Source organism: Mobula birostris, chromosome 30, assembly GCF_030028105.1.
Source record: "Mobula birostris isolate sMobBir1 chromosome 30, sMobBir1.hap1, whole genome shotgun sequence".
In the NCBI taxonomy this organism is placed as follows: Eukaryota; Metazoa; Chordata; class Chondrichthyes; order Myliobatiformes; family Myliobatidae; genus Mobula; species Mobula birostris.
Genome location: NC_092399.1, coordinates 33,113,353 through 33,128,507, shown reverse-complemented (window position 1 = coordinate 33,128,507; position 15,155 = coordinate 33,113,353).

The following is a 15,155-nucleotide window of genomic DNA, read 5'->3' as shown; positions in this document are numbered from 1 at the left end:
TACCGAATCCCAAAGTGTACTGGATTGCTGTCAGGATTTGGTAGAAGTGTACTGTCTCCAGTTTTACTGTGTTCACTTAACTAAGCATTTGATAATCAGCTCATCAAGAGTGAAATGAAACAAAAGATAGTGGCAATATTTCTATGGGTTTGGCTTAAGTGTCTACAAACAAGTAGTAAGTAACTGAGAAAGGTATGAAGTGTTTGTCTTTCAAGGATGGAAACTGATCACATCCTGATATTTAGTTTGGATATGAGAATACAGAGACAGATTTTCAAAATTTGCAGGTAGTGCAACTTAGTCAATTAGATAATAAGCACAAAGTCTTCAAAACCTCAAGGCTGGAGGAATGGGGTTACACTGTAGAATAGGCTTAATACAGAAGAGATTGAAGTGAAATACTTAAGTAAGAACAAAGAGGGTTGATATAATCTGCGACTGTGGAATTGGAAGCTGGAAGCCTTGGGTAGACTTGGACAAGAAGTTGGCAGGAAGGTATTCTGCTTACAAGTGCTGTACTTAATCACGCTGAATCATTATAATTAGTGGCCACAACTGTTTCTAAATTCTGGCACCTTGCTGTAGGAAGGAAGTGAGGGAGTTGCAGAACTTGCAAGAAAATTAACTAGCAGCGTTCGATTTTGACCGTGAATATTCCAGTTATACAGATAAACCAGAGAAATAAGGAAGGTTGATGAGGAAAGACTAATAAGGATTCAAGTGAAGTAAATAAAAGAATTAAAAATGGAAAACAGAAACAAGGTCTTTATTAAAAGAGGTGAAGTAAAAATTCAGTTGTCTTTCTTACAGGGTTTGATTGATTGTGGACTTCAGAAAGGTGAAGCCAGCCATTGAGGAGTCAGTAGTGGAAGGGGTGAGCAGCTTTAAGTTGTTGGGCAACATTGTTTCTGTGCATCTGTCCTAAAATCAGCATGTTGATACAATCACAAAGGCACACCTGTAGCTCTTCGTTAAGATTTGGTATATCAGCAAAGCTCACTGCTGCCATCAGGAAGAAGGTACGGGAGCCTCAGGCCCCACATAAAGAGTTATTGCCTGTCAATCATCAGGTTCTTGAACCAATGGAGATAACTTCATTCAATTTCACTCGCGCTATCATTGAACTCTGGACTCACTTTCAAGGAATCTTCATGCCATATTCTCTATTGCTTATTTATTTATTATTATTTCTATTTTTTCCTTTTATATTTGCACAGTTTTTTTTTGCACATTGGTTGTTTGTCTGTCCTGTTGGTTGTTGTCTTTCATTGATTCTGTTATGTTCTGGATGTAGTGAGTACGCCTGCAAGAAAACAAATCTCAGGGTATATTTAGTGACATATAAGTATTTTGATAATAAATTTACTTTGAACTTACAAACTTCTACAAGTGTACATTGGTTGAGTATTCTGACCGGTTGCCACGCGGACAGGGACAGGTTTCCCCCGCCATCCGAAGGTAGAGCATTCCTATGAAACCGATATGTCGTAAAGTGAAGAAGCAATTACCATTTATTTATATGGGAAAAATTTGTGAGCGTTCACAGACCCAAAAATAACCTACCAAATCATGCCAAACAACACATAAAACCTAAAATAACAGTAACATATAGTAAAAGCAGGAATGATATGATTAATACACAGCCTATATAAAGTAGAAATACTTTTCCACAATCATTACTGCACTGTTCTCCATAGCGAAAATGTCACGCAAGCACTCTCCAGTAACCTTTAAGCTATGAAGCTGCCAAATCATACCAAATAACACGTAAAAATGCGCAGCCGATACTATGTATAGTGTAGTATCACTTACCGGAATTGCTTCAGTGCCGAGCACACTTATGATGATGTGTTAGACTGAGTCATCACAGGTTGGGTGGTGCAGTGGCCCCCACCCTCCAGGCTGCCGACTGATACATTGCCGCAAAGCATGCAGGAGTCCAGCGGTAGCCGGGAGGCACACAACACAAATTTAAGAAAAAAGCCGAAATAAACATGCTAATTAATTAGGTGCCGCTGACATGTCATTGTCGGCTCAGATCAGTGCTGATTGCTGATTGCATCGCCTCTGATCTGGGCCAACATTTACGTGTGGGGCGGCACCTAATTAATTAGAATGTTTATTTTGGCTTTTTCCTTAAAGATGTGCTGTGTGTCTCCTGGCTACCGCTGCATTCTCCGCGAATTGGTACTGTATCTGTCCACAGCCTGGGTGTTGGGGTGGTGGGACACTGGGGTGTATCTCGTCATCTGTTTCCATTAGAGCAGGCGGCTCATCTTTTCCTATGACTGCCTGCCTCGATGTCGGAAGGTCGAGGTTCGTCGTCTGCTGTGGCTGATGTGGAAGGCTTGCTTGACTGCTGAGCCTCGCACATTTTTCTATAATACAGGTCATTGTAAGGACTGAAACCATCTTGCAAATATCCCCTAAACTGACATACCCTTTCAAAATTAAAGTTGTACTTTATCATTGCAGCGAAAATCTCACGCAGTGGCTTCACGTTCATTTTGCTACTGCATTCGGTTTTGATTGTTATCCTTTCCTTTTCCAATTGCATCAGCTCTTCATCTATCAGTTCTTGGTCATGGGATGCCAAAACCTCTTCAACATCATCTTCGTCAGCTTCCACAGGTCAAACTCACTTTGTCCTTACTTCGTTCACCATGATTGAAACGCTTAATTATGTCTAGTTTTACGCTAAATGTAACACTCTTATGAGCTCTTTCGGGCTTTTCCGATACCTTAGAACTCATTTTGCAAATGGCTGCTCAATGCAAAGTGTTAAAGCAATGCCATTCCGAATCCGGGGGAGAGCAGCTGCTCGGGGTGCGCGCGGCTTTTTGTCGCGCACTGATTTTTTTTTTTGTAACCGTGAAAACACCTTCTGAAAGCGAAAACAGGGTACTAATGTAGGTCTTTCGTAACAGTGAGGTTTCGTAAAGCGAACCTTCGCATTATCGCATTATCTCTTGTTCTTGAGCAATCTGCATGGTTAAGGATGGCTACTTCCACTCTGGTTTTATGGATTGAGGAGCTCTCAGTATGATCTTCTTGTGCAAACCACACAGTTCCACAGATAAGATAGCCGGATTGTTCGTGATTCCTAATATGTACTCACAATCCAGAGTTCCTTCCGTGTGTTCACCATCCAGAATTTTCCATCTCCATAGCTCATTTTTTATTCTTCTGCCTGTTTATTGAACTCTTCTGATAGAACTCGGAATGGTGTGTTATGCGAGGACTGTAATGTTGGGTATATTAATGAAGTAGCCAACACAGTACATGTAAGGATTAGAAATGTTGTGATAAGGCACTGACTTTTGTTTGTTTATCCTTCCAGAGAACTTGGAAGACCTTGTAGAGATGGTATTGGAAAGATGGTATCTTTCTAGTGCCTTGAGATGCCTTATGTAGTTTCAGCACCATCACTGCTGTCTGGTAGACAATGTTTTGCGTCAGGTTTGAGAGACCTATCTTTGCTATCAGGTCAAATAAGGACAGGCAAGCTTGCTTCCTCACCCAAGTCACTCCTACAGATTGAACACCATATTGAGTATTTCATCAAAATCAAAGCACAAAATCTATGCAAGGTGAATTATATGGTCGCCAATATGAGTTCAATACCACCACCAATGAAGGTTCTGAATCATAGAGCTAGCACCAAGGTTGAGGCAGGCAGCGAACAAACCTGAAGGAAGAAAGTTTATACTTGAATCTGGGCAATCAAACTTCTATTCCGCCACAATCTACCACCTGACATATCCCTTCCTTCACCATTACCATCAAGGTAGGGGATCAATGAGAAACGGATAAGGGAGCAATCTTAGAACAAGATACCATCTAAAAAAGTTGACCTACAAAGGCAGCTTGCACTAGATACGATTAAGCTATCGCTCAGTCAAAATTCTGCCATCCTTGGAGGCAGCTTCAAGAACATGCCCATTCTTGATCTTCATTGTGTGAATTATTATATGCCAGCAAGAAGGACTGGCAAGTATCGTTAGCCAGAAATGATAAGAGGATGATTTTTGTGATTCATCAGCATTTCAGTTTTAGCCAGTTAAATCCCCTCTACATGGTGACAAGAAATAGCTGGGAACACAAAATGGCAAAGATTGAGGCCAGCAGCCTGGCTATAAATTTGAAGACTAGAGCTCAGAATGAGCAATTTCTAATACAGCTACAGAGTCAACCCAACAATATGTCCAAACTGCTGTCCAGGAATTCAGAGTGGCTAATAACTATCCATCCCTAGACATTGTTGGAAAGATTGTTCCAAACACCACCATTAGTTAGTTTTATTCTGACAGTTACTCCTTCAGACTACATCCTTGTTCTAGGCATGGATCTGCTCTCGAAGTGAGAGTGACATCAAGGTAAATCGAGTAAGTGAGCATCCACTGGTTGCATTGGTTGGAGTTGTGTCTCTCTCAAAGGAAAATAGTTGTTGGAATTCAACTACAATATATTGTCCTAGATCATATAAATAATCTTCTTTCACTTGTTGGAGTCAGGGCATTTGTTGATGGCATTTTGTTCAATTCCATTTGAAACTTAGGTGTGCAGCAAGATCTAGACCAGGAATTCCAAACCCTTTTTTATGCCATGGACCCCAACCATTAACTGACGGGTCCATGGACCCCAGGTTGGGAACCCCTGATCTAGACTGATAATGTGACAAGCAACATTCATGCCACAGTTACCTGGCAATGGCCATCAACAAAAAGTCTAAGCATATACCCTTTACATCTTAGGGCAGGGGTCCCCAACCTTTTTCGCACTGCGGACCGGTTTCACATTGACAATATTCTTGCGGACCGGCCAACTGTGGGTGGGGGGGGGGTGGTAGGGTTGCCAACGAGCAAGAGTAGCGGTCAAATACGTTGTTTACCCCGAGAAAGACTACAATGACCATGAAGCCTTGCGCGGGCACTAGTGTGCATGCGTAATTTGCGCATGCGTGTATGTGCTGATTTTTTTCTACAGATCATTTTTGGCGATTCTGCTGGGGTGGTGTTAATCACGAACGCAGTATAGGTGATAAGTGGTTAATACACTCAATTTCATTTCTAAAAGGATTTATCTAATGAATTTAATATTAAACACACAGTGCATATTTTCCTCGCACGAATATAGCGATAAGTCAATTATCAGGGGAGCTTGAAGTAAGTGTTGAACGAACTCCAGTAGAAGTGGTCGAGGCAGGTTCGGTATTATCATTTAAAGAAAAATTGGATAGATATATAGACAGGAAAGGAATGGAGGATTATGGGCTGAGTGCAGGTCGGTGGGACTAGGTGAGAGTAGCGTTCAGCACGGACTAGAAGGGCAGAGATCGCCTGTTTCCGTGCCGTAATTGTTATATGGTTATATAAGTCAATAGCATCATAACATTTTAAGTAACGTTTGGATATTAAACACACCTCACATATTTTCCCTGTTTGAACATATAAAATCATTGCAACACACCAATATCGCTGAATCAGTGGGAGCCCTGGGCTTGTTTCCCTGCAACAAGGCGGTCCTATCGAGGGGTGATGGGAGACAGCGATACTCGAAGGAGGTTCCTTATGTCCAGTCTATTCCGCAATTTAGTTTTCGTTGCATTCATTGCAGAGGTGTGTTGGAAATGGAAGCAACGTTTTCAGTGCTTTCGTGGCTATCTCAGGATATTTAGCCTTGACTTTGATCCGGAATGCCAGCAGAGATGTTATGTCAAACATACTTCTCAGCCCGTCGTCATTTGCAAGCTCGAGGAGTTGATCTCCTTCCCGCGCTGACATGTATGACGCGGGTGTTGAAGCTCAACAGTGGGTGTGACAGGGATTGTCATAGTCATACTTTATTGATCCTGGGGGAAATTGGTTTTCGTTACAGTTGCACCATAAATAATTAAATAGTAATATGTAAATTATGCCAGGAAATAAGTCCAGGAATGAGGAAAGGTGCAGCTGACTCCTATCGCCAAATCATATCGTTTCCTCGCGGCCTGGTAGCGCATGCTTTGCGGCCCGGTATTGGTCCACGGTCCGGTGGTTGGGGACTGCTGTCTTAGGGCATTTGCATCTCATTCTCTCACCTGGCTAGTTAGCATTGACTATAAACTCAAGTTGAAAATCCATATAAATATTCTGTCTATGAATATGGTTCAGAAGCTAGGTATCCTGCAGGTGGACCACTTCCTGAATTGCCACAAAGTGGAAGTCAGAGGTGTAAGGGAATTTCTCTCCATCTGTCATCCAATCATAGAGATATAGAACCAATCCCATCAGCCCACATTTGCCAGGAAGAACTCAGCTGTTACGGCTCAAGAATCTCAAAGATACAGTGGCGTACTTAGCACTCCATCCAACTCCGAAATGTTCATCCTGTTCACTTGTACATATGACCGAAGTCCTACTTCTACTCCTATTCGCTTGTTCTGTTCTACCACTTGCATTAGCTCAGGCATTTTGATAGCACTTCAGAAACCCCATAACCTTTGCTACTGAGAAGAACATTGGCCTCAGGTGGATGAAACAACAAATATAATCTTTCACGAGAAAGATTCGAGCAACACACAAAATGCTGGTGGAATGCAGCAGGCCAGGCAACATCTATAGGAAGAGTACAGTTGACCTTTCGGGCCGAGACCCTTCGTCAGGACTAACTGAAAGAAGAGATAGTAAGAGATTTGGGGGGGGGGAGATCTGAACTGATAGGAGAAGACAGGAGGGGGAGGGATGAAGCTAAGAGCTGGAAAGTTGATTGGCAAAAGGGATGTGAGAGGATCATGGGGCCCAGGGAGAAAGAAAGGGGGAGGGGATCCCAGAGGAAAATGGAGAGCGGGCAAGGAGTGATTGTGAGAGGGACAGAGAGAGAAAAGGGGGGGAGGGGAATAATAAATAAGGGATGGGTTAAGAAGGGGAGGAGGGGCATTAACAGAAGTTAGAGAAATCAATGTTCATGCCATCTCAGATGGAATATAAGATGATGTTCCTGCAACCTGAGTGTGGCTTTATATAATCTTTATAAAAATGTAATCTTTAGCTCCTTCCCATTATTCTGTGGTATTTCTACTTCATTTTAATTTAACCCTTCGTAACTAAGTAATTATGCATTCAAACAACTTATTTATCCTAAGGTACTAATTATCTCTTCCTTTCCGTGCCCCACACAACACTTCGATTCTGAAGTTAGTCATAGAATAATCGTGATACTAAGGAAACCAATGCAATCATCAAATCTAATGCATGAACCAAGAAGTGCAAGCAAGAGCAGCGTAGCAGTTGGAGTGCCAGCTGTTTTCACTTGTCTGTAAGGAGCTTGTTTGCATGGGTCTCGGATACCTCTCACATTCCAAACACATACAATAAGAGGTAGTCAGTTGTGAGCATACTATGTTGGCGCTGGAAGCATGGTGATATTTGCAGGCTGCCCTGCACAATCCTTGCTGATTTGATTTAATGCAAACAATACATTTCACTATGTTTTGATGTGTATGTGGCAAATAAAATTAATGTAATCTTTATCTTTTCAATCATTCAATCTCTCTGTCATCCACTTACTGTCCCCCTGCACTATTTCCCCATGGATCTCTAAATTATTTTCTCAGTGGTGCTTGTCAAATTTCTTTTTGCGAGCCCTTTTTTCACCATTCTTACAAGATAGTTCCCTTGTCCCCCATTTCCATCAATTTGAATCTATCACTAATTCTTAAATCTATTGTGGGAACACTTGGTCACTTTGCTGTCTCTAAACCAGTTTTGATCATTTATATCTTCTCTAAATAATCTGCTCAGTTTCCTTGCTCCAACTTCTTGCAACTTAACTCCATCCCTATATCCTAAAACTGTCAATCATTTTGTCAGGGTGATTTGTTATTCAAGATTACTTTTTTAGAAACTTGCATTCATTTAGACTACGTCCACACTACGCCGGATAATTTTGAAAACGCTGGTTTCGAGTGAAAACGACAGGCGTCCACACTAAGCGTTTTTCAAAATATTTCTGTCCACATTAGACGGATATTTGGGTGAATCTCCTTCTACTGGGCACGCGCAGGACACACAGAAAACAAGCGAAGAGGAAACGGTATACTTGGTGCGCGTTTGTCCAGTTACAGAGTAGAAAAACTTAAAAGGAGTTGCTCTTGGCTCTCGCGCAGGAGGACTTAAAACTGAAAAAAAAAACAAATACTGGAGTGTATGGAGGCAACCGACAGGGAGTTCAAGGACAGTATGACCCGGCTGACAACGAACATTGAAAAACTGACTAACTCTGTTGCATTAATAAAACACCTTGTTAAATGTATAAAACATGTCTGCATCACATTACAATTACATTACATTACACATCTATTGTCAGAGAAGTACTTGCATAAATAGGTAAACCACCTTGGTTCTTGGTTCTTGATCCTCCAAAATATTCCACATGGAATTTAAACTGGAGGTGGCAGAGGGTGTTTTCTGTCCTTACCTTCATACGAGCAAGGACAGAAAACAGGGCAAAATGAGTATACTTATTTATTCAGTAAGCTATGGGTCAAAGTATTTGGTGAGTACATTTCTAACTCTTCTGGCTTCAGTCTCGTTGCTGTCTGTTCTGAAATTGTTAGGTTCTGCGAAGCGCAGAATCAAGTATCGCTGTGATGATTGTACGCTCTAGTATCAATTGTTTGGTGACAATAAAGTAATAATAATAATAAGAAGAAGAAAACAATGAAATGCCGCGCTGCCGCCATCTGTTGCGGCACGTCATGACAGCGGTTTTAAAAATCTCCGGTTACCCCGTAGACACTGCAACGGATATTAGGCGTTTTCAGATTTATTCACTTTGGAGACTGTTTCTGAAAATCTCCGTTTTCGGGGGATGAAAACGCCGTTTTAATGTGGACAGAGGGTCAAAACAAAGAGAAAAGGCTTCGTTTTCAAAATTATGGGGCGTAGTGTGGATGTAGCCTTAGTTCGTCATGGTAAGTAACTCTTCGATCTCCATTTATTACTGATAGATAACAGCTGCTAAGTTACTTATTTTTTGCAATGTTTTACAAAGGATTTTTTTTGTTAAATTAGTGGTTAACTTGTAACAGTGATCATTGTTACATTATTTTAGTAATGCTGGCTGATAAATGATTCAGCTACTGTTGGAGCCTGAGATCTACAGTTTGGTGGTGTGTTTTTGGGCTGATGGGCAATCTGGCACTTTGCTGTCTCTGAGGGAGTTTGCTGAGGTTTCAAGCGATGTTTGCAGACTCGAGGCCTAGAATCCTAGAGACCGATCACGGGTCCATGATCGACTCCATTTCTTGCCGAATAAAGCATCAAGATTGAAATTGACTGGGATGAGAACAGAAGGAGAGAGTGTGTTCAGCGCCATCTGCCTCTCGCTCTTACTCGCTGCCCCCAGAGGAAGATGCTTGCGTTGATCGGTCTCTCTCCACCCCCCCCTCTCCACCCCCCCTCTCCACCCCCCCACCCTCCCCACCACCCCCTCTCCACCCTCCCCACCACCCCCTCTCCACCCTCCCCACCACCCCCTCTCCACCCCCCCTCTCCACCCTCCCCACCACCCCCTCTCTCCTCCCTCCCCTCTCCACCCCTCTCTCTCCCCCTCCTCTCTCTCGCCCCCCCCCCATATATTCTCATAAATATTCCCTAATATTCAGGAATTTATCCACCAGATGGAGACTTGCCAAGACTCACTGAGAGAAGAAACTTCTCATTGAGCCCTCAGTGACTTGTACCACATCCTTAAACTGATCCCATGTTGTAGCAACACACATCAAAGTTGCTGGTGAACGCAGCAGGCCAGGCAGCATGTCTAGGAAGAAGTACAGTCGACGTTTCGGGCGGAGACCCTTCGTCAGGACCCTTTGTTAAACTAGAAGCAGTTAGCTTTTAGTGCAATGTGCACAGCTTGGTGTACACCAGAACGGTTCTGTATATCCTGTTACTGTCTGAGAAGGGATTTTCAGTTCTTCAGCCTTACACCTTCATTGTAATTCATACATTTACCAATTGTCACATTTAAGATGTCACACTTTGAATGAAACAATGTAATTCATTGAATGGCAGCCAGGGTAGCGTAGTGGTTAGCGCAATGCTATTACAGCTGGGGTGTTCCGGAGTAAGGAGTCTGTGTATGTCCTCCTCATGGAATGTGTGGGTTTTCCCGGGGTGGTCCAGGGTAGAGGGCAACCGTTGCTGAAAGTTTTTGAGTGTGCACGGACCTGTACACAACCTTCTGTCTACATGGATGATTGAGTGCAGAGCAAGCTGCTGTGTGTGTGTGTGTATATATATATACATATATATATACATATACATACACACACAGCTTCTGCTTTGATGTTTTAGTGCTAAAATGACTTAACCAGTTCAAAGTTGAAGCACTTCTACTCTTAAGAATATTTTTAGCCAAAGAAATTCTCATTGCATTTACTAATTATCCTGTGACCTGCTCTTCCCCATAAATTGAAACTTCTCTTTCCTCCATTATCAAACAATTACATATATTTTAAATGAGTCCTCCCAGTTTGCCCTCTACTTTTATTTTTAAGAGGAAGGAATCCTGGCTTTTCCTGGTCATTAAAACAAATTTCTGGTCTCTGCATCGTCTCCATTGCTTCCTTATGTTTTCATGTTCTAGAATTTTTGTGTACACCATGTGGTTTTACCCAGTTTGATCATAAGTTCATCAACTTCCTTTTAATTGTGTTTTTATATAAATTAATATAATCTTTTGCAATGTCGTGATTTGCATTAACCTCTGACCCTATCACTTATATCCCTTTGCATGTGACCTAATTACAATGAAGACCAATTTTCTGAATTGTAGAGTAGCAGGTTAGAACACTGCACAGACCTAACTATAATCTTGTGACTTTTTTTTCCCCATTTACCAGCCTTTCCTATACACAGAAAGTTGACCACATCACTCCATTTCAGAGAGTTATGAGATACCTTGTAGTTAAGAATTTTTTCAAGAGTGATTGAAATACAATGGTTAGAAATTTTGCTGCAGCTATACACGCCTCTGCTCAGACTGCACCTGGAGTACTGTGAGTAGTTCTGGATAGCTCACTGTGAGAAGGAAATTTGGCCATGGACAGGGCAATGACTGTCCATCGGTTGAGTTGAATAAAAATGCTACAAAATCTAGGCTGATTTCCCAGGAATTTGGAAGATAAGTCTAGAACTTGGAGCCAGAATTTTTGGGAAGTCAAACATTTTGCAAGCAAAGGGTGATAAAAGTTGGAAACAATAAGTCATTGGTGCATCAGACTCAATAGAACAAAGTATTCTTGTTCAGTGTTCTTCCGACCAAAATTATTTGACATTCCATACCAAACTTTATTTGAAATTGATTTATTTATGTGCACTTAACACATTTTTTTTACCTCTCCCATTATATCCTGACATTAGTGCATATCACAATCCTCAAATTTTGAAATTGTGCAGCATTTCCAAAATCTAAGTTATTAACATAAATTTTAGATAATAATCTAAACCAGCTGTGCTGGCTGATCTTTCAGTGTAAATGCTGATCTGCATTGGATATTTGAATGTTGAATTTTGGGAAAGGATTAATATAGACATTAGATCTAGAACAATCTCACTTCCGGCTCCTTTGCAGCAACATTATTTGTTGATCTTGAGATAATAATGTGAAAGTGCTTGTAATTGTCTCGTTTATCTTTCAGGTGTGCAAACAGAGCCAGGGGAATCCCCTCAGCTGGATCTGGCACGATCCGTCTCCTGCCTGGATTTAGAGCTGTCTCAACTGGTACATTATGTGAAGTGAGCTCCTGAACTCTGTATTGTACAGCCTCAAAGTGGCGTTACTTCAGATTTATCCCTTGTTCTTAATCACTGACATCCTCTTGTCAAATACAATTTTATAGGAGGAAAGAGAGAGGGCAGTGTAAGCTGGGACACCTTTGAAGGTGATGCAGAGATAGAGCCATCGGTGCATGAGATTGGTAACAGCATTTAGTCCAATGCCATTAACCCTAGAGACCATTGAGAACAAAGTTATATTTCAGTCAGAAACAAGGCCAGAACAAAACTTTTGAAAAATTAATCATGTCTGAAGAAAATCATGGATCTTTAGTGATCCAGTGGTTAAGATAGTGTGTAGATATTACACAGGACTTCCGGAGGAACTTGACACTGGAGGATATAACTGTACTATTCATAACCCAAGCTGTTCACATTTTGGAAATGCAGCTGGGTAAAGAGTTCCCACGTGGCAGAAGATGCCTGCAGCTCCATAACAGCCAGTTAATCCATCCCACTAGCCTCCCAAACACCTGCTTGTACACAGAAAATATGTAAGAATGGTGTTCAATAGGACCTCTTTAAAGTTATGCATTTGAGGGAGGTGAGGTGAAGAAACATGGATATATACTGCAATTTGCATGTACTCTGGCTGGTGGGTGAGCGGAACCTTAAGTTGTATATTTGAAGAAAATGTTGGAAAAATGTAGCAGCTCGTGCAGGATCTGTGGAGGTAGAAATTGTTAGACTTTCCATTCATTATGTTAACTGTTTCTTTTATCAGAATTGCTGTCTGACTCGAGTTTTTCCAGCATTTTCTGCAATTATTGGATTTGCAGCATCTGCAGATTTAGATTTTTCATTTTTGGAGTGGGATTGAATAATTGATTAAGTGTATATGCAACTACAACATCCGACATGGAAATTGTACTATAAGGTTAGGGCTGGTTTAGAGGACTTGCAGCTCTTTGGAGAGCGTATAAAGAATTATGACAATAACTTAGCCATGGTTGGGTGAATCCTATTATGGTGGAATGTTGAAATTAGAGATGATAGAGGAAATGGGACATTATGGAGAGACATGGTAGAATTAGATGGACTAAGCCCAGCAAAAAAATACTTTTCTCTGATATATAGTCAATACCTTGAAGTTGTGAATTTACAATGTTAGCCCAGTACCAGCAGCAAATAAGGGACCTATTGCATAGAAAGTTCTGTGTTCTGGGGTGCACTAATGCACAATAAGGCAGAATCATGTTCAATAGAAATATCTGAACACAAATTAGATGTGCTTTTCTCCCTTCAGCATCTTCTATGCAAAACTTCATATAATAGGATATTGCTTTCAAATGTTTTTAAATAGAAAAATTGCTTTGTACCTGACACTAAGATTGTTATTAACCTAATGTAAAAACAAAATAGCACCAAAATGTTGGTTTAAATGCATAAGATACTATACTTTAGAAAGCAAAGGGTCTACATTTTTAAGTGGTACATATGAGTCAGATAAGGAAGGTGGCTGTAATCGCTGTTGGTCAGCTGATGTAGGTGTGATAGATCAGCCTGTGATAGTTTTAGAAACATTAGCTTTTCAGGTTGGAGATGTTTTGTCTCTGACCTGAAATGTTAACTTTGTTTCTCTTTCTGCAGATGTCACCTGGCCTACTATTTTCCCCCCAAGTGTTTTCCATTTATAATAGGTTTCCAGAATTTATATTTTTTCAATTTTTGTTGATGTACTAAGCACTGAAGTGGTGGTGGCAGAGATTAATGGTTTAAATTGTTCATTACCACTTAAATGTCTTCAGTTGTAGCATGTGAGCTGAGAAGCTCCTCAACTCCGATTATAACGCCTGCCTCACCGCCAGGAGAACAGTGTCATTCTTGATGCTGCTTATGTCAGGAGAAGCCTCTGAAATCATTCTCTGCTTCAGGACATATCTTCTGCCAAACACCATTGATTTGTCATTTGCTTCACTCCAATCCCTGGTGTCTGGCTCTGATGGTGTTTGACTTCTGTGTAGCAATGAGACCTGGTGAATCATCTTTCTCCCAAAAGCAGATCTACTCCAGGTAAAGGAGATAGCCAAGGAGGAATAATGGATAAACCCACACTAGGATGATAGGTCGTATTAGACAGGTTTGTGTTCTCTGCCTGATCATTTCCTTCCCAGCTAAAAATTGCAAATCTTGTCATCTTGATGTTCCCAACAATCTTGCAGTATATTCTTAATTGGATGATCATTCTCATGACCACTGAGTGATACCCAATAACTCATAGCCATCTGCAATCTTCACAAATATAGGTGGCATCTGACCTATTTCTGTCTGCAGAGCAGAAACTGAAGCCCTAACTGCACCACAACACAGATACAAAACCTGGGCTTAAATAACATCCAGCGATTTGAGAAGTCGGGGCAGTAGACCTATATGATACACAGCCATAATCTGTCTGCTCTAATCACTGCGTATTACAAAGTAATCTTTAATACCCTATTAACCCCCCCCCCAGTCATATTCCACCAAACACTGAAGCACATTAAGGACAGCCTTACATCTCCCAAGTATTTTATTGACATGATGTGTCCATGCAAGTTTCACATCCATTCACATACCAAGAAACGTAATCACTGACACCTGTTCCAATATCTGTCCGTACAGTCTAAGGTCAACAGTTGGACTGTTCATCCATTTACCAAAACAAATAACCTGGTTTTTGCTACTGAAAATTTAAACCTCACTGCTCACCCCATTACTCCCTGTACAGCAGCCTGAAGCTTATTAGTTACATATTTTAGATTCCTGCCTCTTTTTCAAAAAGCTCTATCATCAGCATACAAGAACTTAGAAATGTCAGGATCAACTTTAGAAAAAATATAACAACGTAATACAGGTGTCCCCTGCTTTCCGAATGTTTGCTTTACGACATTTCGCTTTTACGAAAGACCTGCATTAGTACCTGTTTTCGCTAAACGGAAGAAGATTTTCGCTTTTATGAAAAAAGACACCTGCTTTAAACTTGTGTTTACCCTGAGAAAGACTACCATGACCTTGAAGCCTTGCGTGGGCAGGCGTCTGCACACGCATGCGTGACGTGCCGATTTTTTTCCTACAAATCAGTTTTGGCTCAATCTTCCCGATTCTGATGTGAAACTACACTGTACATACATTATTTCTACTTTATATAGGCTGTGTATTTATCATATCATTCCTGCTGTTACTATATGTTAGTGTTATTTTAGGTTTTATGTGCTATTTGATATGATTTGGTAGGTTATTTTTTGGGTCTGGGAACACAAAAATTTTTCCCATAGCAATTAATGGTAATTGCTTCTTCACTTCACGCCATTTCGGCTTACGAAAGGTTTCATAGGAATGCTCTACCTTCGGATAGCG